Source organism: Macaca fascicularis, chromosome 7, assembly GCF_037993035.2.
Source record: "Macaca fascicularis isolate 582-1 chromosome 7, T2T-MFA8v1.1".
In the NCBI taxonomy this organism is placed as follows: Eukaryota; Metazoa; Chordata; class Mammalia; order Primates; family Cercopithecidae; genus Macaca; species Macaca fascicularis.
This window is the reverse complement of record NC_088381.1, coordinates 100278009-100305167: the sequence shown is the minus strand read 5'-3', so window position 1 is coordinate 100305167 and position 27159 is coordinate 100278009. Positions and strand designations below refer to the sequence as shown.

The following is a 27159-nucleotide window of genomic DNA, read 5'->3' as shown; positions in this document are numbered from 1 at the left end:
ATTTTCTTCCTCCTGGGCACACAGCAAAATAACATTTTCCAGGTGCCCTGGGCAGTTAGTTAGATCGGGTCATATGGACTAAGTACTGGCCAGTGGAATGTGGGTAGAAGTGATATACTTTGGTGCCAGGTTGAATCCTTAAAACTTCCTTTGAGATATTTTATGCACTCTCTTTTCCTTGTCTACTGACTGGATTCAAAGGATAGAGAGGATTCTGAGGTCCTAGAAAAATGGGCCTCTAGATCTGTACTGTCCAATGTGGTAGCACTTGAAATGTTTTTGCTAGTCCAAATTGAGATGTACCCTAAGTATAAGATACACACTGGATTTCAAAAACTTTGTGTGCAAAAAACAATTTGAAATTGTTTATTAATAGTTTTATATTAATTACACGTTAAAACAATATTTTGGACAAATTGGGTTAAATAAAAGATATTAAAATTTATTGTCTGTTTATGTTTACCTTCTTGATTTAGAAAATTTAAAAATCACAAATATGATTCATTTGTGGCTTCTATTATATTTTTATTGGACAGGGTTGCTTAGGAGGGAAGGAACCTCAGTCCATGAATAACCGATAGAGCAGAGCTTTCCAAATACTTTGCTGCACCACAGGCTAGAATGCACTTGGCAAGGGGAAACTTCAGGGCTTGACCTTTGTTCTTTAAGAGTCCATCTGAAGGTTCCCTGCATACATACCTGCCCTAGTTAAGGTAAAGGAAAAAGGAATTTGTTTATACCAAGTCAGGATAAAGGGAATGGGGGAAGGTATCTCATGATATGGTGGTGACTATGACCATCATACCTTTAGACACTAGAAACATCTGGTGTAACTAGCAAAGAAAAAGAGAAAAGGTTGGGAGATAAAAAGATCGGCCAAGAATGCAGAGCCTTTTTGATACAGACTATTCCCCATACATGGTAATTAAGACTAAAGTATAGAACTTCTCAGGGAAGCTTCTGTACTCAAACCTTCACCATTCTAACTAGTACTGGCACCTACACTGGCAACACCATACCAATTCTGGGTAGATATGCTGCATGAACACAACTTTATTGGCACCTATGCATCCCATATAGTAAGGGTGCCCTCCTTCCAACCAGGGACTCTGGGGAAAGTATGCTCAGTGTCACAGAGTGATAGAAGTGTAGGAAATGATAATTGGTTCACTATTATATTATCCCTCTGTCCTTGTAATAAGAATCACATTCAGACATACTGCAATATTCATTTTAAGCTAAATATCAATAAATAATCTTATCAGGTAAATACTTCATGACAATCTACCAAATGAACAGGTCATGGGTTATGTGTGGGTAACGACTTCTCTACAAAGCACATTCAAGTATTTTGTTAGCAAGATCATTGCTTAAAATAATCTGTTTATATTTCCTGCTGATAACTTCGTGGATCATGCTCATGAAACATGTTAAGTGAGTTTTCCTTCCCTCTTCTCATCTCTCTTTTCTTGAAAGTAAAGACCTAGTCTAAGTGGATCAAGCACAAAGATCCTGAGAAAAAGAATCAAAATCTGAGTTTTGGTGTTTCTTAGACACATCAATTACAATTAAATTTTTATAGATAAGAGCTAAATATAGATATATTGTTTTGGTACATACAAATACAAATTCTTATTGCAAAGATTTAGTTTTTTTAATCAGGTACATATGTACATACTTAACACGTTCTACTCCTAATAATAGGTCTTTGGTATGAATAAGTATTCATCAACTAAAACTGTCAGAGTTTTAGGTTAAAAACCATGTAATAAATTAATACTGTGTCTAATCTCTCTTTTTAAGTGATTAATGCTTGAAAAATTAAACATGTAAAATATATATTAATAATATTCAGCATCTTTTTAGTTTTATAATACACACCAATGACAAAATTGATAATAAATATTATGCAATATTTCAACCATCATGTAATATATTAAAGTGGTATTTATTTAATACTATTATTACATTGTCATAAATGTTATCCAACTTCTATTCTGAGCATAACACCGCTTTGTATTATCTACCATATTTATCTTCTAGACAGTCTAAATTATAATATAGAAAGATCTGTCTACATAAGACTAAAATCAAACATCATCCAAAAACTGAAGCAGAGAGCAGAACCACTTTCCTAATTGTACAAAGAATTACAGCCCAGTCTGGGCACAGTCACTCATGCCTATTATCCCAGAACTTTGGAAGGCCAAGGCAGGAGGATCGCTTGAGCCCAGGAATTCGAGAACAGCCTGAGCAACACACTGAGACCTCGTCTCTACAAAAAGTAGGAAAAATTAGCCAGGCGTGGAGGTGCATGTCTGCAGTGCCAGCTACTCAGGAGGCTGAGGTGGGAAGATTGCTTGAGCCCAGGAAGTCAAGGTGGCAGTGAGCCATGATCACCACTCCACTGTTCTCTAGCCTGGGTGACAGAGCAAGAACCTGTCTCGAAAATAAATAAATAAATAGAACACCAGCCCTAAAAATTAAAATTCCTTCTTCCAATCTTTCTTTTTTTCTTGTTTTTGCTGTTACACTTATTTTTTCTCATGTGTTTTAAGTTTTTGTGTTCTGAAATATGGCTTAATAAAAGTTGATAAATCATAACAAATAATAATGTGAACACATGTGTAACCACTACTCTGATAAAGAAACTGAACATTGCTAACAGCCAAGATGCTTCTCATATCCCTTTTGCCCAGAGGTGATCAAGCCTATTACGTAAATCACTTTCTGGTTTTGTTTTTTATTTTATCTACTTTGTATGCATGCCTAAATAAAATAAAGTTTCCCATTTATGATCTTTATAGAAGTGGAATCACACAGTATATATTCTTTTCTCTCACTTCTGTCACCTAACATTATGTCTGAAAGACATAATGCTGGCTATGTTCTATAATGAAAAAATATTCTACTATTCAGAAGAATATATCATTAACAGGTAAAGCATAAAGAACAATAAGATTACTCTCATGTACCCACCACCCAGCTTTAGAAACCTCCATTTTTAAACTGTGTTTATCTAACAGTTTCCAAAATGTTTTAATAAGAAAAAGAGAAAAAACAAGTGAGATTTGTAGAACTGTTTAGCCACCAACTTATTGACATGATAGTTCAGATCCTCTAAGCATCTTGATCCTCTACACATCTTTACCAGTACTACAACACCACCAGTCTGACCTCCCAACCTCAGCCCCTTGGACTTCCCCTAGCCTAGATGGTAACTGAAATAAATTCATTTCTGTGGCCAGGGCTGCTGAAGTTACATTGTCCGGAAACAAACAGGGGCATGTGTCAATGGCCACTGGCGGCCTGAGGTACTGTAAGCTGCTTTTCTCTGAACCACCTACTCTACTCTCAGTAGGCAGAAGCCTCTATTCACAAACTATTTGTTGATCTAATTTCAGTCCTATATGCATATCATAATAGCTCATTCCTGGGTCCCTGAGAACGCTTTCCTTGAGTACTACAGTGGTATATCTTCTGGTGATAGTCACTTTCTTCAGGTAATACCCAGCTCATGACAGGGCTGAACAACAGCTCTAGTTTTTTCCTATATCCTCCATGGTACCAGGAACAAATATTCATTCATTTATTTGTTCAACAAATATTATATAGAGTTTTATATGAATGACTGGAAAAAATGGCTCCTGCGCCTAACTCAGGAGACATTAATTATTACATATTGAGGACTGATATTCAGCCAGCATGCACCAGTGAAGCCATACCTTTTATATCTGGCACTCATTCTAACTGGCCAGTGCTCATTTCATGCTAAATGTTAAGTACATGAAAATCTTGCATTATGTGTGCTATAAAATGACAATCACATGACAATGAGGAGGAAGGACTATAAAAGCTATAACACTGTAGAAATGGAATTGTAGAAGGAAGACTGAAAACTATCAGTGAATTCTACTTATACCTTGATTAATCAAATAAGTATTTTAATAAATAAAATAGTTTCACAGTTTTTACATAAATACCTTCAACTGAAACTCCATAAAAAAGAAAAGCCTTTCAAAGAAAGCTGAAATGGCTATATTGACATGAGAAAAAGTAAATTTCAGAGCAAAGACCAAGGATAAAAAGGGTCATTTTATAATGATAAAGGGATGAGTCCATCAAGGAACATAACAATCCTAAACGTTAATTCACCTAATGAGAAAGCTTCAAAATACATATAGCAAAAACTGAAAAACTGAAAGAACTTCAAGGAGAAACAGACAAATTCACAATTTTAACTGAAGATTTTAATGCCCCCCTTTCAAAAATTGATTGGGAAAATATATATAAAATCACTAAGGGCATACAGAGAAGATTTGAACAACACTAGCAACCAACTTGACCTAGTGACATTTTAGGTAAATTAGAAGAGTCAACTAAAACAGAATATACATTCTTTTCAAGTGTCCATGGAACATTTACCAAGATAATGATCATAAAACAAGTCACAATAAATTTTAAAAGATTCAACTTATAAAAAGTATGTTCTCTGACAACTGAATTCTAGAAAGACTTTTAGAAAATCCCCAAAAACTTAGAAAATAAATAATGCACTTCTAAATAATCCATGAGTCAAAAATGTCAAAATGTAATGAGAAAGCATTTTAAATGAATGAAAATAAACATACAACATGAGATTCTCACTAAAAGCAGTACTTAGGAGATAATTTATAGCACTAAACACCTATATAAAAATGAAGAAAGCTTCAAATCAATGACTTCAGATTTCACTCTAGAAAACTGGAAAAAGAACACTAAGATAGTATGCATAGAGAGACCCTAACACTGTGACACACATTCAGTTACAGGCAAGCTATCCAGAGGATGAACTTCCTCAAAGATAACCCAAATCCTGCTAAATATCAACTCTCGGCCATTGAGGATGTATGCCCACAGTCTCCGGATCTCATAAACACTGTAGGCAGCACTTGGCAGAAATGTAAGTCCTTTTTAAGAGACCAAACAAAGAAGTTAACAATCGAAAGAAGGACATAACACATGCATACTGGATTTGTTCACAGGAAGTAACCCTGGATGATCTACTTTTTAACTAGATAGCTCTCATACTTTCATTATAAGAATATATTTGGTTCATACGACTACTGTTGGGCACTTAAGGCTAACCTTTCATTAATATGAGTTGATGTTCATTAAATAACTAGGTTGAGCCATACAAAATTGCCATTTTTATAGGTCAAAAATTGTCAAATATTGGCAATTTCATATGGTTCAAGCTAATAATTCCTGAGGCTGCAATATGTTAACAATATGTTAGATGGGCAATAATACTGCAGCTTTTCAAGTATATTAGTGACAACAATGTACAAACAGTAGGATAATATTCTTTTCAACGTTTTTTTTTTTTATCTCGAGTCTCAGACCATGACCCTTCACTCCAGAAAATCTTTCCCCACCAAAGACACAATTTAACACCCGATATATCTAATAGGCCACTCCCAAATCCCCTCAGACATCCTTCTAAGGACCCCAAGGGTGTCATGTGATGATATAATATATATGTATACACAGATGTACATGTATATGTGGTATGTATATATTTCAAGATAATAAAAATGCAGTTTTTGTTCCTGAGAAACTTATCCAAAGTTATGCACCATCAGTGAATCTCAATTTAAGAACCTGACATGCAAAAAAGAACCATCAAAGCATAAGTTTAGTTGTAACTCCCTATTCATTTTATACATAGATTCCTTAAAAGTGATCAGCTTTCCAAGTATGTGTTAAGTCACTCTAATTACAAAACCTCATTTACATATGTTTTAGGAATATGTCTGTCATGTGATATGAGGTATAAGTTTGAATAAATGCTGGATTAATTAACCTACTCAGGTAGAAGTTCCAAAGCATCATTTACAGCATTCATATACTTATTATACAGCATTTGTATACTTATGTGCCAAATACTTGAAGCCAAAACTAAATTTGATACTCTATAATACAGGTCAACACTGGGGTAAGAAGAACAAGAATACTGCAGTAATTTATGTTAATTACACTGATATGGGCACAAACCGTAGTTTAACTGAGTTTATTTGGAAAAGAGTAGTGTTGATTTTCATGTTAGTCTTCAAATGAAACTCAAACCCTATTAAGCAGTTTAAAAATATAAGAAAACTATATGTTCTGGAATATACTAAGAGGCTTACATTTTCTCCCACTGTTTCCCACAAATACAAAAGCCTGCCTTTTGGAACAAGAATAAGGAAAATAAAACAGAAAAGAGAAAGGTAAATTTTAAAAACGCATTTTACCACATGCCAGATGAGACACACTTTCTGTGAATGCCCTCAGTCTCCCTTATGTCCTAGAATTTAAAAGAACTTGAGTAACAACAATACGAAGACGTTCATTTGGCATGTTGTCTAGCTAGGGAGTGAAGCAGTGTCCACCAACATAAATGTGCTATGTGCAGGACAGAGGCTTGAGACTCTCATGCCCAACTCTGAAACTGAACGGTTTAATGACTTCTGGCAGTCTTTTAAAGAATGACACATAAACAATAGCCTACCTGAACTGCACAGCAAGAGGTCCAAAATGCAGTGTGGTCCTAAACAGGCTGCTGCAACTTCATGTCCCTCAGCCAAGCCATTCGCTTCTGTCAGCTACTCCACCACCAACCAACAGGTTGAAAGCAGAACAGAGAAAGCCCAGACCTTGTAACTCAAGTCGATTTGGTTTTTAATCAGCTGTCACTAGTTAACCAGCTTTACAAACGGAGAATCTAAAACATAACATATGACTTTCTTTCCATACCTGAACACTTAAGGGCTTTAGGTCTAACTGCCTAGAGGCTTGTTATGAACTGTAACTATAGCAAGGTTTCAAATCCTCAGTCACTCAGCTCCCAGACTGCTAAGTGGAATTTCATTCCACATGTGCCCCCACAATTAACAGGGTTATTTTAGGCACTGACCTAAGTTCTCAGAGAATGTAAGCTGATGGCAAAGGGGTGTCTAATGTGTCAGTTGCTTGGTTACAATAGAAAGCTCATATGTAAAGCTTACAATCCATGTGCAGTGCTTCCTCAATACCCCACAACATGGGGTGTAGTTTACTTTAGCTGACGGGAAACACTGAAGTTATACACCTACCTTTAAATACCCACAGAGAGCTTAGACCCATCACGATATACATAGAACTATTACAGTTTTGTTAGTGATGTGGATTGTTAGGGAGTATAGAATTCAAGAGAGGCATGCAAGTGACTTGGACAGCTGTTTTATGGAGCAATTTCAAATTCTGACTGCAGTATCCAGTCACGGAGTGCATCATTCCCCAGGAAGTTCCAGTAAAAGTAAACTAACTGCCCAGAACCCTATCAAGAATACTCATTCCCTTCTAGGGTATCATAGAGAAAACTATAAATACAAGAATAAGCATTTTTCAAAATTATGAAACTTAGTTCTCCTTTACAATTTGACACATAGCTACTAAAGCATACTACCTCTAATAAAGTACTCCACCTACTGGCTAATACGACTGTTTTGTAGAAAAGAAAAGAAATTAGCAAAAAAATAAAGTGGAAGGAAAACGCATAGTGCCTCCTTACGATGTGAGTTCCTTCATGCCAGCACTGAGCATTCTGAATCCCAGAAGTAACATAGCATAAATTCACAAATCTTCCAACTTCATCATCAACACCCTACTCATGGTTTCCACAAAAGTCAGAACTCCAAGACAGAGTCTGGATTTCCAGGAAGGGGTGGGCATAGCTAGATATAAGGAAGAATTTCCTGGGTTAGAGATTTGCTGAAAACCACTTGTAGAAAGAATGACTCAAACCTTATCATGAGAGAAGTTTAAATAAAAAGGTAAATAAATCTGTTGTGAATGGATAGCAGTGGTCTCCAGAAAGAGAGAGCACCAAAATGGATAAAGTCTGAAAGTCCCTTCTCTTTCCTTGGCTACCACTCTCTCAAACTTTCTGACAGACAGTTCAGTGGCCACCTCATCTGGAAGCCTCATGACTCTCCTTGCCTGGCTTAATGCCCCCTCCTCAGTGCTCCCAGGCTTTGCCTCTGCCTGACATCTTAATGTTCTCTTTACCTCCCTCACTCCCCAACTAAGAGAACTATAGTTGGCAGTTGCTATGTCAGGGTCATCTCTGCAGAGCTGGTTTAAAACAGCACTGGGCCCTTAACAAATGTCAATGAATATTTGCTAAATGAATGAATTCTGGAATATTACAGAATCAATGGAGCACACATAGCTTACTTCTGGGTTCAGCAAGCTACCCCCAACCAACTCCCAATTTCCTGAGATATTGTTAGTTCAGAGTGACCAGCAGCCCTGAGATGACATAATGGATGTCATGTAGACTTCATTATAAAACATTATAAAACTCAATGAATATTTGATGAAGGAGCAAACAAATGATCCAATTGCATATCAAATCTTTTTAGTAACAGTGTGCCTTAGGCCGGGTGCGGTAGCTCACACCTGTAATCCAAGCACTTTGGGAGGCTGAAGCAGGAGGATCACTTGAGCCCTGGAGTACAAAACCACCCTAAGCGATATAATGAAACCCCATCTCTACAAAAAAATTAAAATAAAAAATTAGCCAGGTGTAGCGGCACAAGCCTGTTCCCAGCTACTTGGGAGGCTGAGAAAGGAGGACTGCCCAAGCCCTGGAAGTCAAGGTTGCAGTGCGCCGTGATCGCCCCAGTGTACACCAGGCTGGGTGACAGAGAGAGACCCTGTCTCAAAAAACAAATGAACAAACAAAGAGTGTGCCTTAGAGCCCATTCCCAGTCCCAATCTTAAGCCAGGTTTGCTCCAGTCACTTCTGACGATAAATTAGAATCTACCTTCCTCAAGCCAAAACGCTTTTAACATAGTTCCTTCTCTGACAAACAGTTACCCTTTTTCTCCACCACCCCAGTTCCCACTTTCCACAAGCTGAGGTTCTTCAATTTGTGATAATAATACAGAAAGGCAAGACACATCCCATAGTCAAAGCAAATTCACAATGTAGATTAATCACAGATTATAATGGTGGCATTTCATTTTTATGTGTTTCATAAACACCAGTTTGACATAAACTGGTGGCATCTTAACCTTTAAATTATTTGAATATCCTCTAAGAATAAGAAAAAGGCATATTTTCTAATAGGAGTGGCAAAAGTATCTGGACCACTGGAATATCTCTTAGGAGTTATTTTTTTCATCACTGGATTTTATCTATATTAGATAGCACAGCCCATGGAGAATTTGTTTTAAGAGAGAGAAAGATAATCCCAGTTCTGTGGTCAGTTATATCCTGGCAGGGAAAAAAAGGAACATGTACTTTACAGGGATCTATTTTTAATTCTCATTTAAATAGCTGTCAGCTCTTGCCAGCACAAAAGAAGAAAGATGACAAAATGAAGACAAGATTTTCTGACCAGAACCAAGTATTAACATCAGTCTGGAAAGCTATGTTTATTTGAATCATATTCCTAAGAGAATTTAAGAAAAAATCCAAACATAATTTTCCATAAATCTGCCATGCACCAAAAGTTATGTGAGATATATATATACATATATGCATGTACCCAAAAGTCTCTCTCTCTCTCTCTTTCTCTCTCTCTCTCTCTCTCTCTCTATATATATATATATATGAAGAGGCATTTGGCAAAGTTAATTATAAGGAGGTTTCTTCTAAGATTCCTGTAAGGAAAATCTGTTTCTTTAATAGCTCTCACTGTGAAATATATTCATTCATTTAAATATAATTTGTTTATTTGATATACATTATATATTTGGCTCTGCACTCAGCTCTCAGAATGTAATAAACGAAAAGAACATGGTCCCTGTCCTCCAGGAACTTAAGAATCTAGAGAGAGAGATAGATAAGTAAATAATTACAATGTAGTTTGAGAAGCACAGTGATATCTACAGAGTGTGTCAAGAGAACAGGGAAAAGAGGAGGGACACCTAACCCAGAAAAAGAGAGAGAAGGCAGTTAGAGGAGGTGAGGCAAAGCTGAGTTCTAAAAGCCAGACATGGGCAATGGGAAAAAGCATGCAGGGAAGGAAGGGCATCACATGAGATGTAGAAGGATAGTATGAGGCACTTGTTGAGGGGGCTGAAAATACCACAGTATGAGAAGAGCTTAGTTTGCAAGGGTGGGAATGAGCAGAGAGGCAAGAGATGTAACTGGAGAATAAGATAACCCCTCACACTTCAGGCTAGTCCAGAGGAAGGGATTTCTAGGATCACAGGTTGCATGTATCTTAATCCTGAGGGACTTCTACAGGCCTTTTAATGGTGGCGAACATCAATTAAAATGATTTAGTTAAATCATGATTTAGTTTCCCACTTGAGTCATGAATCATTGCAGATAAAATCAATTGTTGCTACATAAAAATTACATAGTTGATGTCTGAGATTATTCTACACAAAATTTGTACAACCTAATATGAGTGTTGGTATAAACATAAGATCAATTTTTAAAAGCAAACAATATATTTTAAGGCAATGATTCAGAATCACAAAGTCACAGGAGTTGGAAATATTCTGGTTCAATTTCCTCTTCTTGTAAAGGAGGAAATCAAGGTCCAGAGAGGTTGTCATGTGCTCTAGTCATATGCTGGAAAGGGGCATCCCCTGAACAAGGACAGAAGTTTGAGTACCCCACATCACACATTGCCTGCCTTCAGTATCTGCTGCAGGGAGGATAGCCACATAATATATGTAATTTTATTCTATGGGTTATAGAGAGCCATTTTTGGATTTTAAGCACAATACCAAAAGTTTGAGTGAGATTTGTATTTTAGAGAGCTCTTTCCTTGTTTTGAGAGAGGAGTGAGAGTAGAGGTCTTTTCAATAACTCAGACAAATTATAACAGTTAGACCTAAGCAAAGGCAGTGGAGATGGAAAGGAGTGAACAAAGTATACAAATGTAGGGAAAGCTAATAGACATAATTTGGTAACCAGTCGGACATTGTGGGAGAAGATGCCTAGAAGTTAGGATAAATAACTCTTCATTTCTTGACATGGGTAATTGATTAAACCAGGAGGAAGCATCTGGTGGGATACACATGAAGCAATTAGGGAAAAGGGAGATGCCGCCTAGCTTTTGAGATGATCAGAATTAATCTGAGATTGGTGGGGTGACAGATGCCACAGCCAGATCACTTTAGCAACCCTTGGCATATTAAATGTCTTTCTTGGTATGTGAGGTAGCTTGTGCTACCTTTGTTCCTCCCAGAGGCATCGACATAAAATTATCATCAGTAATACTATTGCACTTTGACTGAATCTTAAATGGCCAATTTATATTATTTCTTGATTTTTCCTTCTGATTATAGCAGACTAGCCTACGTAGACAAACCATCTCACTCAGAACAACCAAACAAGCTAGACAAATAAGAATCAGTTCTGAAGATATAGTATATTCTCATAGAGAATGCAAATTTACAGAAGATATTTGGCAACATTTTCCCCCTCCAAGTCTTTGCTGATGTATGAGCCGAATCTAGAGGTTGAGAAGCTAAACTGAACTTCTAGCAGTTTTCAGTGCTGTAGCGACAAAAACTGGAGCTCAGAACCCACCAAGGAGGAGAGGCCCTGGTAAAAATGTAGGCTTTCAGAGGACCTCTAAAGGACCACTTCAGAGGAGTAAAGGTAAACTAGAAATAGACCAGTCCCTGTAAGATGAATTCGGCAATACATAAAGGTTATATATCCACGTTGGATTGATTCATTCCAAGAAAGTAAGGTCTGTTTCATGTTTGAAAGAAATTTTTAAAAATTATACGGTGATCTGAATATATTCATTTTTAAAAAGTGTTTTATAAAAAGGTAACATTCACAGATAAACCTCATAAACATGTTGAGCAAAAGACAGGAATGTCAGGCCTCTGAGCCCAAGCTGAGCTATCATATTCCCTGTGACCTGCACACATACATCCAGATGGCCTGAAGCAACCGAAGATCCACAAAAGAAGTGAAAATAGCCTTAACTGATGACATTCCACCATTGTGATTTGTTTCTGCCCCACCCTAACTGATCAATGTACTTTGTAATCTACCCCACCCTTAAGAAGGTTCTTTATAATTCTCCTCACCCTTGAGAATGTACTTTGTGAGATCCACCCCCTGCCTGCAAAACATTGTTTCTAACTCTACCGCCTATCCCAAAACCTGTAAGAACTGATGATAATCCCACCACCCTTTGCTGACTCTCTTTTCGGACTCAGCCTGCCTGCACCCAGGTGAAATAAACAGCCAGGTTGCTCACACAAAGCATGTTTGGTGGTCTCTTCACATGGACATGTGAGACACAAAAGAATATATGTGGCATGATTATATTTATTTGAAGCACCAGATCAGGCAAACTATGTTATTTAGAGGTACCTACATGGGCAGTAAGACTGTAAAGCAAGGAAATGATGATCACTAAGTCAAAAAGGTTATCACTTAGGAAGGGCCAAAGGGTATCCCACGTACTCTTCTCTGATGAAGAGTTTCTATTTTCCTTTCTCTGGCAGAGGTTTATTTTTGTTTTTTTAATCTAGGTAGTTACAGGTCAGGTGCTTTCTGTAAAGTTTTTTTAATTAAAAACATTGCATATACACATATATAGCAATTTAAAAACATGAGAAAGGGGCTGGACATGGTGGTACATGCCTGTAATCCCAGCACTTTAAGAGACTGATTGGAAGAATTGCTTGAGGCCAGGAGTTCGGGACCAGTCTAGGCAACATAGAGAGACATCGTCTCTATAAAAAATTTTAAAAATGAGCTAGACATGGTGGAATCTGCCTGGAGTCCTAGCTACTTGGGAGACTGAGGCAGGAGGATTGCTTGAGCCCAGGAGTTTGAGACTGTAGTGAGCTATGATCACACTACTGTACTCAGCCTGGGCAACAGAATGAGATTGCAGCTCTAAAAATTAATCAGTCAATCAATCAGTCATGAAAAAGAGAATATATATTGATGGGAATAAAGAAAGACTTGAATATTAAAATATACTATGTTCTAAATATAAAGACTCAAGATTATGGAAATGTCAAGTGTACCTAAATTCATCTTTAAATGTAACATTATCCTAATGAAAACACCAAAAACATTTTATTTGGTACTAGACAAGCTGATTACAAAATTTTAATGGAAAAATAAGCTATAAAGACATAAAACCGGGGGATTCTCAGGCAAGATGGCCAAATAGGAACAGCTCCAATTTGTAGGGCTCAGCTAGACTAACACAGAAGGCGGGTGATTTCTGCATTTCCAACTGAGGTACCTACCTCATTTCACTGGGACTGGTTAGACAGTGGGTGTAGCCCACCAAGGGAAGCAGAAGCAGGGTGGGGTGTTGCCTCACCTGGGAAGCACAAGGGGTCAGGAAACTCCTCCCCTAGGGCCATGAGTGAGGGCCGGTGCTATCTGGTCCAAATACTATGCTTTTCCCACTGTCTTTGCAATCTACAGACCAGGAGATTCCCTCCAGTGCCTACACCACTAGGGCCCTGAGTTTCAAGCAGAAAACTCGGCAGCCATTTGAGCAGACACCTAGCTAGCTGCAGGAGTTTCTTTTCATACCTCAGCGGTGCCTGGAACCCCAGTGAGACAGAACCGTTCAGTCCCCTGGAAAGGGGGCTGAAACCAGGGAGCCAAGTGGTCTTACTCAGCAAATCCCACCCCCATGGAGCCCAGCAAACTAAGATCCACTGGCTTGAAATTCTCTCTGCCAGCACAGCAGTCTGAAGTCCACCCGGGATGCTCCAGCTTGGTGGAGGCAGGGGCGTCCGCCATTACTGAGGTTTGAGTAGGCAGTTTTCCTGCCACAGTGTAAACAAAGCCACCAGGAAGTTCGGAGTGGGTGGAGCCCACCACAGCTCTCAAAAGCCACTGTGGCCAGACTGCCTCTCTAGATTCCTCCTCTCTGGGCAGGGCATCTCTAAAAGAAAGGCAGCCGCCCCAGTCAGGGGCTTGTAGACAAAATCCCCATCTCCCTGGGATAGAGCACCTGGGGGAAGGGGTAGCTGTGGGCACAGCTTCAGCAGACTTAAACTTGCCTGCCTGCAGCTATGAAGAGAGCAGCGGGTCTCCCAACACAGCACTCAAGCTGTGATAAGGGACAGACTGCCTCCTCAAGTGGGTTCCTGACCCCAGGGAGACACCCCAGGGGTCAAGAGACACCTCATACAGGAGATCTCCAGCTGGCACCTGGCAGGTGCCCACCAGGACGAAGCTTCCAGAGGAAGGAGCAGGCAGCAATCTTTGCTGTTCCTCAGCCTCCACTGGTGATACTCAGGCAAACAGGGTCTGGAGTGGACCTCCAGCAAACTCCAGCAGACCTGCAGAAGAGGGGCCTGACTATCAGAAGGAAAACTAACAAACAGAAAGCAATAGCATCAACATCAACAAAAAGGATGACCATGCAAAAACCCCATCCGAAGCTCACCAACATCAAAGGTAGATAAATCCATGAAAATGAGGAAAAACCAGCGCAAAAAGGCTAAAAATTCCAAAAACCAGAATGCCTCTCTCCTCCAAAGGATCACAACTCCTTGCCAGCAAGGGAAAAAACTGGATGGAGAATGAGACTGACGAATTGACAGAAATGGGCTTCAGAAGGTAGGTAATGACAAACTCCTCTGAGCTAAAGCAGCATGTTCTAACCCAATGCAAGAAAGCTAAGAACTTTGATAAAAGCTTATAGGAACTGCTAACTAGAATAACCAATTTAGAGAAAAACATAAATGACCTGATGGAGCTGAAACTATTCCAAACAATAGAAAAAGAGGGACTCCTCCATAACTCATTTTATGAGGCAGCATCATCCTGATACCAACACCTGGCAGAGACAACAACAAAAAAAGAAAAATAGACCAATATCTTTGATGAACATTGATGGGAAAATTCTCAATAAAATACTGACAAAAACCAAATCACAACACATTAAAACACTCATCCACCATGATCAGGTCAGCTTCATCACTGGGATGCAAGGCTGGTTCAACACACACAAATCAATAAATGTGATCCATCACATAAACAGATCCAATGACAAAAACCACATGATTATCTCCATAGATGCAGAAAAGGCCTGGGATAAAATTCAACACTTCATGCTAAAAACACTCAACAAACTAGGTATTGATGGAACATTTCTCACAATAATAAGAGCTATTTATGATGAACCCACAGCCAATATCATACTGAATGGGCAAAAGCTGGAAGCACTCCCTTTGAAAACTAGCACAAGACAAGGATGCCCTCTCTCATCACTCCTATTCAACATAGCATTGGAAGTTCTGGCCAGGGCAATCAGGCAAGACAAAGAAATAAAGAGTATTCACATAGGAAGAGAGGAAGTCAAATTATCTCTGTTTACAGATGACATGATTGTATATTTAGAAAACCCCATTGTCTCAGCCCAAAAACTCCTTAAGCTGATAAGTAACTTAGCAAAGTCTCAGGATACAAAATCAATGTGCAAAAATCACAAGCATTCCTATACACCAGTAACAGACAAACAGAGAGCCAAATCATGAGTGAACTCCCATTCACAATTGCTTCAAAGAGAACAAAATACCTAGAAATACAACTTACAAGAGATGTGAAGGATCTCTTCAAGAAGAACTACAAACCACTGCTCAAGGAAATAAGATAGGACACAAACAAATGGAAAAACATTCCATGCTCATGGGTAGGAAGAATCAATATTGTGAAAATAGCCACAGTGCCCAAATTAATTTAAAGATTCAATGCTATTCCCATCAAACTACCATCGTCTTTCTTTGCAGAATTAGAAAAACTACTTTAAATTTCATAAGGAATCAAAATGGAGCCCATATAGCCAAGACAATCCTAAGCAAAAAGAACAAAGCTGGAGGCATCACACTACCTGACTTCAAACTATACTATAAGGCTACAGTAACCAAAACAGCATGGTACTGGTACAAAAACAGATATATAGTCCAATGGAATAGAGCAGAGGCCTCAGAAATAACACCACACATCTACAACCATCTGTTCTTCAACAAACCTGACAAAAACAAGCAATGGGGCAAGGATTCCCTATTTAATAAATGGTGCTGGGAAATCTGGCTAGCCATATGCGGAAACCTGAAACTGGACCCCTTCCTTACACCTTATACAAAAATTAACTCAAGATGGATTAAAGATTTAAACATAAAGCCTAAAACAATAAAAATCCAGAAGAAAACCTAGGCAATACCATTCAGGATACAGGCATGGGCAAAGACTTCATGACTAAAACACCAAAAGCAATTGCCACAAAAGCAAAATTGACAAATGGGATCTAATTAAACTAAAGAGCTTCTGCACAGCAAAAGAAATTATCATCAGAGTGAACAGGCAACCTACAGAATAGGAGAAAAATTTTGCAATCTATCCATCTGTCAAAGGTCTAATATCCAGAATCTACAAGGAACTTCAACAAATTTACAAGGAAAAAAAAAAATCAAAAAGTGGGCAAAGGGTATGAACAGACACTTCTCAAAAGAAGACATTTATGCAGCCAACAAATATATGAAAAAAAGCTCATCATCACTGGTCATTAGAGAAATGCAAATCAAAACCACAATGAGATACTACCATCTCACACCAGTTAGAATGGCAATCATTAAAAAGTCAGGAAACAACAGATGCTGCTGAGGCTGTGAAGAAATAGGAACACTTTTACACTGTTGGTGGGAGTATAAATTAGTTCAACCATTGTAGAAGACAGTGTGGCAATTCCTCAAGGATCTAGAACCAGAAATATCATTTGACCCAGCAGTCCCATTACTGGGTGTGTACCCAAAGGATTATAAATCATTCTACTATAAAGACACATGCACACATACATTTATCGAAGCACTATTCACAATAGCAAAGACTTGGAACCAACCCAAATGCCCATCAATGATAAACTGGATAAAGAATATGTGGCACATATACACTATGGAATACTATGCAGCCATAAAAAAGAATGAGTTAATGTCCCTTACAGGGACATGGAAGCTGCTGGAAACCATCATTCTCAGCAAACTAACACAGGAACAGAAAACCAAACACCACATGTTCTCACTCATAAGTAGGAGTTGAACAATGAGAACATATGGGCACAGGGAGGGGAACATACATACCAGGGTCTGTCAGTGGATGGGGGGCAAGGTGAGGGATAGCATTAGGAGAAATATCTAATGTAGACGACGGGTTGATGGGTGCAGCCAACCACCATAGCCCATTTACATCTATGTAACAAACCTGCACATTCTGCATATGTATCCCAGAACTTAAAGTATAATAAATAAATTTGGGGGGGGGGTGCACAGTGGCTCACACCTGTAATCCCAGAACTTTGGGAGGCTGAGGCATGCAGATCACCTGAGGTTGGGAGTTCGAGAACAGCCTGACCAACATGGAGAAATTAAGTCTCTACTAAAAATACAAAATTAGCTGGGTGTGGTGGCGCATGCCTGTAATCCCAGCTACTCAGGAGGCTGAGGCAGGAGAATTGCTTGAACCTCGGAGGTGGAGATTGCAGTGAGCTGAGATCATGCCACTGCACTCCAGCCTGGACAACAAAAGCAAAATTCCATCTCATCAAAAAATAAATTTTTTTAAAAAGACACAAAACCTATAAGAGGAAAAAAATTCAATAAACTTCACTATAAAAATGTTTTACATTCCTATTTGAAATATAAAATGCTACAAACAAAGTTAAGATAAATGGCAAATCAAGAAAAGTATTTGCAAATATGCACATTATTTTCTACAAATCAACAAGTAAAACTCAACAAAGTTCACAAAACCTTCATAAAGAAAAAGTATTATAATAAAGATTACATAAAAGAGAATACAACTACCTTTTAAATATATTAAAATATTTTCAATCTCACTTTCAGTAAGAGAATTAAAAATTAAATCACACTGAAATACCATGTTTTACCTATCAGATTAACAACATTAAAATATTGGTGAGGATGTGTTGAAAGAGGCATGCTGATATCTTGCTGGGAAGAATATAAATTAGTATAAGATTATAGAAAACAATTTGGTTGTATCTAACAAAATTACCAATGCAAGATATATATATACACACACACACACACACACACACACACACACACATATACACACCTTTACTTGGTGTAAGTCATATGTGGTCCGCTAATCAGTTTTATTTTCTCCTCATTTTTATAAGAATATGTATTAGTCATATAATCAAGAAAAACAATAGAAGTAATTTTTAAAAGCAATTGTATACAATACTGAAAATATCAAAGTGAGGAGTCGATAGTTACTTGGTATAAGTCACATGTTCCTAAGTCTAAACCTTGAGTCAGTGGAATTCCTTCTCAGAAAGCATTCTCCCCATATTCCTAAGAGTCTTTTAACATGTCAAATTCTCATCTCCTCTCCTCCCAATATATTTTCTTCAGCTCCCTCTAATTTAAGACTATCTCTTTCTTCGTGGATACTAATTTTATTTTGAGCCAAACAGGGGACATAGTAGAAATCAGGAATTCTTGGCCATTATACCAAGGGATCCTGTTTATGCTTCTCTTCCATTTCCTATCTTATGCTAACTATTTTCTCCTCCTTTATCTGAGCAGCCAGTCTCTATCCATCCCCATTTCCTGCCTAAAAGAGCTATAATCATCTTTCTTTATATTCAATCATCACAATGCAATTTATGTGTTCTAGGAGCTCTCTATAAAATCAAGCTGAATGTTCACCTTCCTTCCCCTGACCAGCCTTGAGCAGACCTATATTTCGGGCTAAATCCAGTTTTCTAGTTGCTGATTATCTCTTTCTGGCATCAAATTATATTTTTGTGTTTTTTTATGGTAGAGGTCTCCTCTGATGTGTCTTCTACAGCATTTGGTTTTCCCTCGGAGGACATTCAGCCCATCTTTTATCCTTGTCACCCATGGGCTGTTAGTGTTACCGCTGCTGCTTCACATCTTGACTCCAGTTGGAGCTTGGAATTCTCCTTCTCACTATTCACTTAATCATTCAGTCATCTGTTTAGCAGATGGACCTGCATTTCCCTGACATCTATTCCATAGTTTCACAGATCTGGGCATGATGTCTTCCTGACATCTGATGGCAATCACACAGGGACTTGACTTGTGGGCACATGTACGTACGTGTGTGTGTGTGTGTGTGTGTGTGTGACTTCTTGGCAACAACATTCACTAATGTTAGCTCTTAATCACTGAATAAGAACACCCAAAACTCCATATAAGGCAAATGCTCAGCACATGCCTTTGCTTTGAATCTTTGAATTTGCTTTTGGCATTTAGGGCTGATGCCCACTATGTCTGTCAAGCTATGTGAAAGATTCACTAGGGAGGCTAAACCCCAGCCATGCAATACCTGTTAACAGGAGACTCTAAGACTTTCTCATCATTCTAGCTATATTTATAAAGTGCTCACTATGGCCAGGCATCATTTTAAGCATTTCACAAATACTATCTAACTTAAGGCTCATTGCAGCTCCATGAGGATAATATTATCATGACCATCATTTTACAGAAGAAGAAAATGAGGCATAGTGAGCTGCTTTATGTAGCCCTGTAAGAAGTGGAGTTGGACTCTGAACCCAGACAGTTGGACCCCAAGAATCAACTCTCTTAACCTCCATTCTAAATTGCCTCTCAGCTGTAGCAAGATTGCTATAAATAAAAATGCTTCGTTACTGAAAAGATCTGGCTAAATATGATTTTTGGAACCCAAGTAATAAATATGCCAGAAGGCATTTTTGCAAGTCGGTGATATAACATCATCTTGAAATTGCAGTACTAAATTCATTTGTTAGGACAGACATTCACATACATACAACAGCCAAGTTGCCTAAGAGTTGAGCTCCAACCTGCCAGCCTCAGCCACTGCTTAGGAGAACTGTGAACCCCAACCTCAGCTTTCCTCTTTAGTTGCTTCTATGTATAAGATGGACCCAGGACCCCTCTCAAGGGCTTGCTATCCTCCCTCCCACACCCTCTTCACTACTGCCAGGCATGGAAATAAAGCAAGATCTTGAGCTCCTTCAATGGAAATTCCAGGCACCTAGCTAGCCCTGAGAAGTAAATGAGCAACTTGATAAGCAAGAAAGTAACAGTAGCTTAAAACAATAGCCAAGGAAGTTAGGGTCATGAGATGTTCCCTATAGAAATTAAAGATAACATCTTAACATGAGTTGTTTTTCAGAAACCCAGACCCCTTCCAAATGGATCCACTGGCGTGTAGACCTCAGATAAAAGGGAACTGAGGACTGAACTCTGACTGCTGTTCTTTGTTCTAAATTTCTTCCTGAGGAGCCTGGAAGAGGTCATACCCATGAGCCAGAGCTAACTTTCTTTTCTGCTGATCACAAAGTTTTAGACAAAGCTTCATTTCCTTAACCAATTGCAAATCAGGAACTCTTTGACTCTATCTATGACTTGTTAGTCCCCACTTTAAGATATCCCACCTCTTTAGGCCAAACCAATGTATAACCTCTGTGTATTGATTTGTGACTTTGCCTATAATCTCTCCCTCCTCGCCTTTAAAAGGCCTTACCTGTAGGCTACTGGAGAGGTTGGGTCTTAAGTGTGAGCTGTTGATTCTCCTTGCTTGGCATCCTGCTATAAATGCTTCACTTTCTCTTGCAGCAATCCCTATGTCAGTGTTTGGCTTTGCTACACCAGGCAAGGGGATCCCAGCCTGGTTTGGTAACACTTATGGAAATTCCCTCCCTATTATTTTAACACTGTGATTCAGAAAGATCTTCAACTTGCGGCCCAGTGTCTAAAGGTTTTAATCTTTATCTGATACAAGTCAAATATGATTAGATAAAATTCGATGGGAAATAGGGCTAAAATCCAGTAGAAGACTTGCATTCTATACAAAAATCTTATTGCAATATATCTTTGAGGATAACGCACACAAGAAAAGTTCAACTTAAACCTCTACCAGACCCTATTTTGCTGTCTGCTTATGTCCAAGTAGGGTCTGAGATGACTTTGGGGGCTTCCAAATAAGGAGGCACTATGCATTTCTACCCAAGCCTCTCAACTCTATCTAAGGAAGTGCTTCTATATAGATCCACCCTCCTTGCCTAGCCTTCTATGGATAAAGATTTTTAAAACTAATCATTATAAAAACTTTAAGAGCATGAAGTCAGAATTGTTGTCACTTGTGTTTACTGCTATGCCAAGAATAGTTTCTGACATACAATAGGCATTAAATACTTGTTGAATTGATAAATATAAGGTCCCAGAAAATATATCACAAAAATATGCTTAAGAACAATATATTAAATGTATATTTCTGCATATAAACATGACAATTTAAAGGTGCCAAATAGATAATAATTATTATACAAGTACTGCTAGTTAAAAGTGTACTTGAAACATTTTTATGAGTAGTTAAAAGAGCTGAAAATGATTTCTGTCTGCAGACTCTGCTCATCAGATTAAGATGTAAGGATGCAGGTGAGCGGGTTGGTTGCATGCCAGTGCTGCAAATAGAAGCTGGTTTTGCTCGATCCTCCACATTGATAGAATTCATAGGATGCTTTTTTGGAAGCTTTGCTCTGCATAGAATTGTCAATATGCACCTGCCAACAGTCCTTCAAGACATCTTGCCCAAAATATCACCTTTAAAATAAGAATCCACAACAAAAACTAACATTCACTAAAAAAGATTAATGGAGGGGATGCCTGAATCAGCTGTAGCCAATGTGAAGGTAGAATGGTGTTGTAAACAAGAAAGCAGAAGGCTTTAGAGATGCCCTGAAAATCAGCCTTAGATTTATTATTATAATAACAACTGTGGGTCTTTGGAAGAGAAGCTTAACCTCTGTGCCTCAGTTTCCTGGGTTGTGTGTCAGGGCTAGGACCCACATCACAGGGTAAGGATAAAACATGATAGTGCATGCAAAGTATCTGACATATAGTAAGTGCTCAACAAAGAGTCACTGTGGATTATTATACATCCAGAAACCATTGAAAATAAATTATAGACGAGTACTACACTGAGATGTACATTCTTTTGTGTAAGGAACGTTCATTAGGCTGTAGCTCTATATATGTATTTCCAGAGAGAACATTTAAAGAAATATACTTCCGGTGTCTCAAAAGTACAAAATTGAGAACAAATGTGCTAGAGTTGTGGCAGTGAACATACGTACACCTCTCCCAAATGAATGGTAGGTTAGAATTTTCATCCGTTTTCCCAAGAAATTGATATACTTCCTATTCTCCAAAGCAAATAGCAAATAAACAAATTTATAGAAACTTAACATATAAATCTGGAATCAGAACAAATTTTGGAAAATGAGTGAAGTGCAAATATCAAACAATTTCTAAAATAAATGCAGGACCAAATGAACTGGAAACATATTCCATGAAGGAAACTTAAATCCTCATCCCCCTTGGGGAAAAGTGCTAGTTTCCTGCAAGATGCAATCCCTATTTCTTTTATGTGTGTGAATTATAAGCCAGCCCCACCTGGAATTTAGTTTGATTACCAATAAGTTTGTCAGATTGTTTACCTTGAAATCCTTCTTCTTTCCTTAGAGAATTCTAAGAATGGTACTTGCAGTCACTCAGCTTTTTCCTCAGAGAACTTGCTTGTATACAGATGTTGAACCATGTGAGACTACCATTCAATTGCCTTTGACCCACAAAAACAGCAATTTCATATGGTTCACTTATTCTACGTTGGATGGATGTGGTCTAGGAAGAGCTGAGGGGTTAAGAAAGTGGATCAATAAAGAGAAGATATTTATTCCTTCTTAATGAATTTCACCTCCTCCAAGCTGTTATGTCACAAAACAAAACACGTGTTGAGGAAGTAGAATCACTTCATGTGGAAAGAATTAAATTCTCTTAGCATTGATGAAAAAAGACAGTGGGCTGGGCACCATGGCTTATACCTGTAATCTCAGCACTTTGGGAGGCCGAGGTGGGTGGATCACCTGAGGTCAGGAGTTTGAGACCAGCCTGGCCAAATTAGTGAAACCTGTTTCTACCAAAAATACAAAAATTAGCCAAGCACAGTGGTGCACACCTGTAATCCCAGCTACTCGAGAGGCTGAGGCAGGAGAATCACTTGAACCCGGAAGGTAGAGGCTGCAGTGAGCCAAGATCGTGCCACTGCATTCCAGCCTGGGCGACAGAGATCCTGTCTCAAAAAACAAAAAAGAAAGAAAAAGAAAAAGAAAAAGAAAAAAGGACAGTGATGCTTACATTGAGAACAGCAGCAGATCCATGACCCAGCTGTATGAGGTGTCAAGGAAGTGTAACTATTTAGCAAACGAAGACAACAATGGCTTCCTGCCCACTGTGCTGGGAAGAAAGCCACATGTGGTGGATGAACAAGTTATTCTGAGAAACAAGATCAGGCAGTTACCTACCATCTAAAGCACTAGGCTGTCAGTCCCCCCACACCTCCTGGTAATCCACACCCCTTCAAATGAACCTTGTCCTGGCAGGTTTACTAGAGTTGCAAAATGCTTGGATCTGCAGGAATGCAAGGAGCAAGCACCTCACCCCACTAATTTGGCATTTCAAGCTTTTCTTCCTTTCTCTCTTTCTGCTTTGGAATTTTCATTAGAGTATGACATTTGACTCATTCTGAGAGCAAACATTATATTTTCTGGCTTTTCTAATTTGAAAAACAGATGGTCTCCTCACTGGCCCTAGGGAAAAAAGAAAAACTTGTTTTAACAATTTCATCTAGCTTCTGCTTCTCATTTTCTAGTTTTGAAACATGTAATTCTATTATTACCTGTTGTATGTGCACCCCACAGCCTTCACAGGCTGCGGGCAGCCTCTGAAGTAGTAGGCTTCCTGCACAGCACTATGTCTGAGGGCCACACCTCATTTTCTCCCATCTTCACTGCAGTACCCATCCCCATTGCCCATAAAAAGCGAAGTAAAAAATAACTCTAAATCATCATCTATGCTATATTAGAAGTATTGCTTCAAAACTTATGGTAAGAAAGCTGTAGGTCAGTCTTGGAGAAAAGACAAAAACACAAAAACTGTTTTTCACATTATACTTCCAACATTCCACAGGGATTTATATTTAGGCAAATATGTGTGTTTGGGTGAGCTTCTGGGCTCAACTTTAATCATTCTGAGAGAGAAAGAATCCAACCAGTTTAAACTAGATTTTCACTCTTTGTAACCCATGTGGCATTCCAAACATTTCTAAGCATTAGGATTACATCATTTTCTCTTTTTTTCTTTTCCTTTAATACAAACAGCCATTATATTCTATTTTCACGACCTTTAAGTTCCCAATATCAAATTACCCAGTTGTTGTTTCAATCTCTCTTAGTTGCTAAGAGATGGAGATGGTGGCAGACCAGACCAATTTTCTTCAACATAGAATTGCAAGCTGACATAAGAGGGAACTAAATTCAGCCAGAGCACAATGAGCCCAACAGTTGGCAGCCAGGCTGTGTGTCTTTTCACAGCTGCAGAAGACAGTTGGTGCAGACAACCTCGTTGCCATCTCCCTGCCAACATCACTGCCATGTTTTCATGCATTCTTCACAATGCCTCTCAGTAAAGCGGGGCATTGCCATTTGCATTACAGGGATCAGTCTGCTGTAACATCGCCTCTCCTAGAATAAAGTTCCATGGCTAAAGACCATGATCCTTTCTGGGTCAAGCCATTCTTTAATAATAATAGAGAAAACACCTACATTGAATGCGGTGGACAGCATTTATAGTTGCCCTCCTCCTACCCCACCTTATGATCAAGACACTTATTTACCCCAGCTGCTAAGCAGTGTTGACTGCTTATTGCTCTCAGCTGAGACCTTCACTGGGAACTGCCCTCAGCTGCCTCACCCAAGGTCATGCCCTTCCCTGGGAGCTTTCCACATCCAATGTCTGCTAAATGGGAGGAGGTATAAAGCCTGGGGGAAAGGGGGAGCCACTTTAGAGTTCTGGGTAGGAATGACGGCCTTCTCTGTCACAGCTGCAGTTCATCTCCTCCCTCTGGTTGATTGACTTCCCTCACCTCTCAGAGGTGCTTTTCCCAAGAACTCACCCCAATAAACCTCCAGCATGCAGATCTCAGAGCCTCAGAATCTGATTCCTGGGAACCCAAACTATGACAAAAAGTAAATTCTCAAATCTCTCATTTATCTTAAGGAACAATCCACTAGGTTTCTGTGTACTGAAGTCTGAAAGAAATCTCACACGGACTATTTTTCTTGGTTTACTCACAATTGTGCCAGCACAAAAATCAGGACGCAGAATGCTTAACACACTGCATTATCTGTGCTTCCTTAGCACAGTAACAGAGTGTCCAGTGTCTTATTAGCCAAACTCCAGTCTAGAAGCAATGTCAACAGAATTACTGTTAAAATGGAGGTGAGACAGATAATAAAAACAGTTTATACCCCGGATGGAGGTACAGGTCTCAATTAACAATAACTGTGCAATGAAGACATTAGCTATAGCCCTGGTGGGGGGTACAAGATTCCATCTACCCAAATTGGGTGAGAGAATGTTGAAAGGGTTTACAATAAAAATTGAGTAAAGGTATAATACATTTAGGAGACAAGGCAATGGCCTGTGAAACTAAGTCTCAGCTCTCGCCATGGACTTGGATACCCCCACTGACCAGAAAGACTTAAACTGTTAAAAGGTTCAGCCTGCTAATTCACAGTTCAGGAAGTAGCACCATGATCTTGCTTTTGGTCCACAGTTTCTTATCACTACGCCTGTCCATAAATGCATTACAGAACTGGTCATGGATCAGATGACTTCTACTTGCTTTAGTTGTATGACTATGAAACACTAGGAAAATGTAGAAATACAGAGATAATGACATAAGCCTAACCCATGGTACTTTGTGCTAAACTTAGGTAGTACATTTTATGATTATGGAGATAATCTTGGTATTTATTATTTAAAATAATTGAAATGTTTTTAAAGAATACAAAATACAAAATTGCCTTGAAGTTTTAATTTGAAATGTTTAATAGATATTGGTCATTTTAATAAAGGTAAGAATTTGATTAATTTTGTAATATGAAGGAACCTAGTTTATCATAGTTATAAATTTGGTTTATTACATTTTCAAAACTGGCCTAAGTTCACTGAAAGATTTGGCCTAGTTAGGTTTCTAAGTCTATCCTCTTATCTATATCTAAAGTATTTGAGATTATTAGATGGATTAAACATCTTAGGAAAATTAACTAAATTTGTGAATGACATTCATTTGTTAAACTTATGAACTAATTCAACATTAACCAAAAAACAAATGGCTGTTACTGCTCTTGTAGTAAACTAACTAGGTTTTTAAATAGAAGAGAGAGATGGGTAAAAGAAAATTTAGATTTAAGAAAAATCAAGCTTTAAATTTTCCAATTTATTCATAATTCTAGCTCTAGGTATTGCTTTCTACTTCAATTGTCAGGAATTTTTTAAGCCTACCTCTACTCTGTTCAAACTATGATTCTATCATACCAAACTTAAATATTTTGTTAGCATTTGCATGCCCTAAAATTTCAGAGTTGGCAGTTTTCCTCTCAGCTGTTTTAAATGGCTCCCTGATTACTTTCCCCAAAGATGAAGCTGACAGATCCAATGGGAAAGGACTGTGTCTTCTTTGTTCGGTTGCTGATGTGAACCCCAATGACAGCAGTGATACAATTTACATTCAATAAGCCATGAGTCAGAGAATTTCATCTAACTTTTTATGAGAATAAGATACTGTAAATTCAAAGTTGTAATGAAAGACCTTACTCTTGGTTTGACTGCTGTTCAGTATTCTGGCGAGGGTGGGTAGAGTGGGATACAAAAAATGCCTGCAACATTGCTTCTCAAATTTTAATGTGTATCTGAATCACCTGGGGATCTTGTTAAAATGCAGGGAGCCAAGAAGCCTGCATTTCTAACAGTTCCCAGGTGTGGCCCAAGCGTCCAGTCCACAGACCACACTTTGAGTAGTAAAGCTCTAAATATCAAATACCCTAGTTGATGTTTTGTGGGTTTTTTAGTGATGAAGAGTCTGCTGAGGGTGAGGAAAGGGAGTGATGGTATGTAAGTGGTAACCCTGGATCTAATCTGACATCATTTTATATTAGTAATTATATTCAGAGGAACTGATGTTTTACCACTTAAGTGTTCATTGGAAGAGCAACTGAACTTAAAGCAAATCAGTAATTTCCCAACATCTAC

At 38.5% G+C, this 27159-nt stretch overlaps 1 protein-coding gene across 6 annotated transcripts in view; it reads right to left on the bottom strand.

Annotated features, from left to right (window-relative positions):
- The window catches only part of AKAP6 (A-kinase anchoring protein 6), a 527913-nt gene that overhangs the window by 344130 nt on the left and 156624 nt on the right, over nucleotides 1-27159 (bottom strand). For 2 of the 6 annotated variants that reach the window (XM_073997218.1, XM_073997219.1), the window contains exon 1: nucleotides 6533-6830. The exons of the other annotated variants lie outside the window; for them this stretch is intronic. The gene's annotated coding sequence lies outside the window, so the exon portion shown is untranslated. Of the gene's footprint in view, nucleotides 1-6532; nucleotides 6831-27159 lie in introns of those variants that run through there. 6 annotated transcript variants of the gene reach the window in all.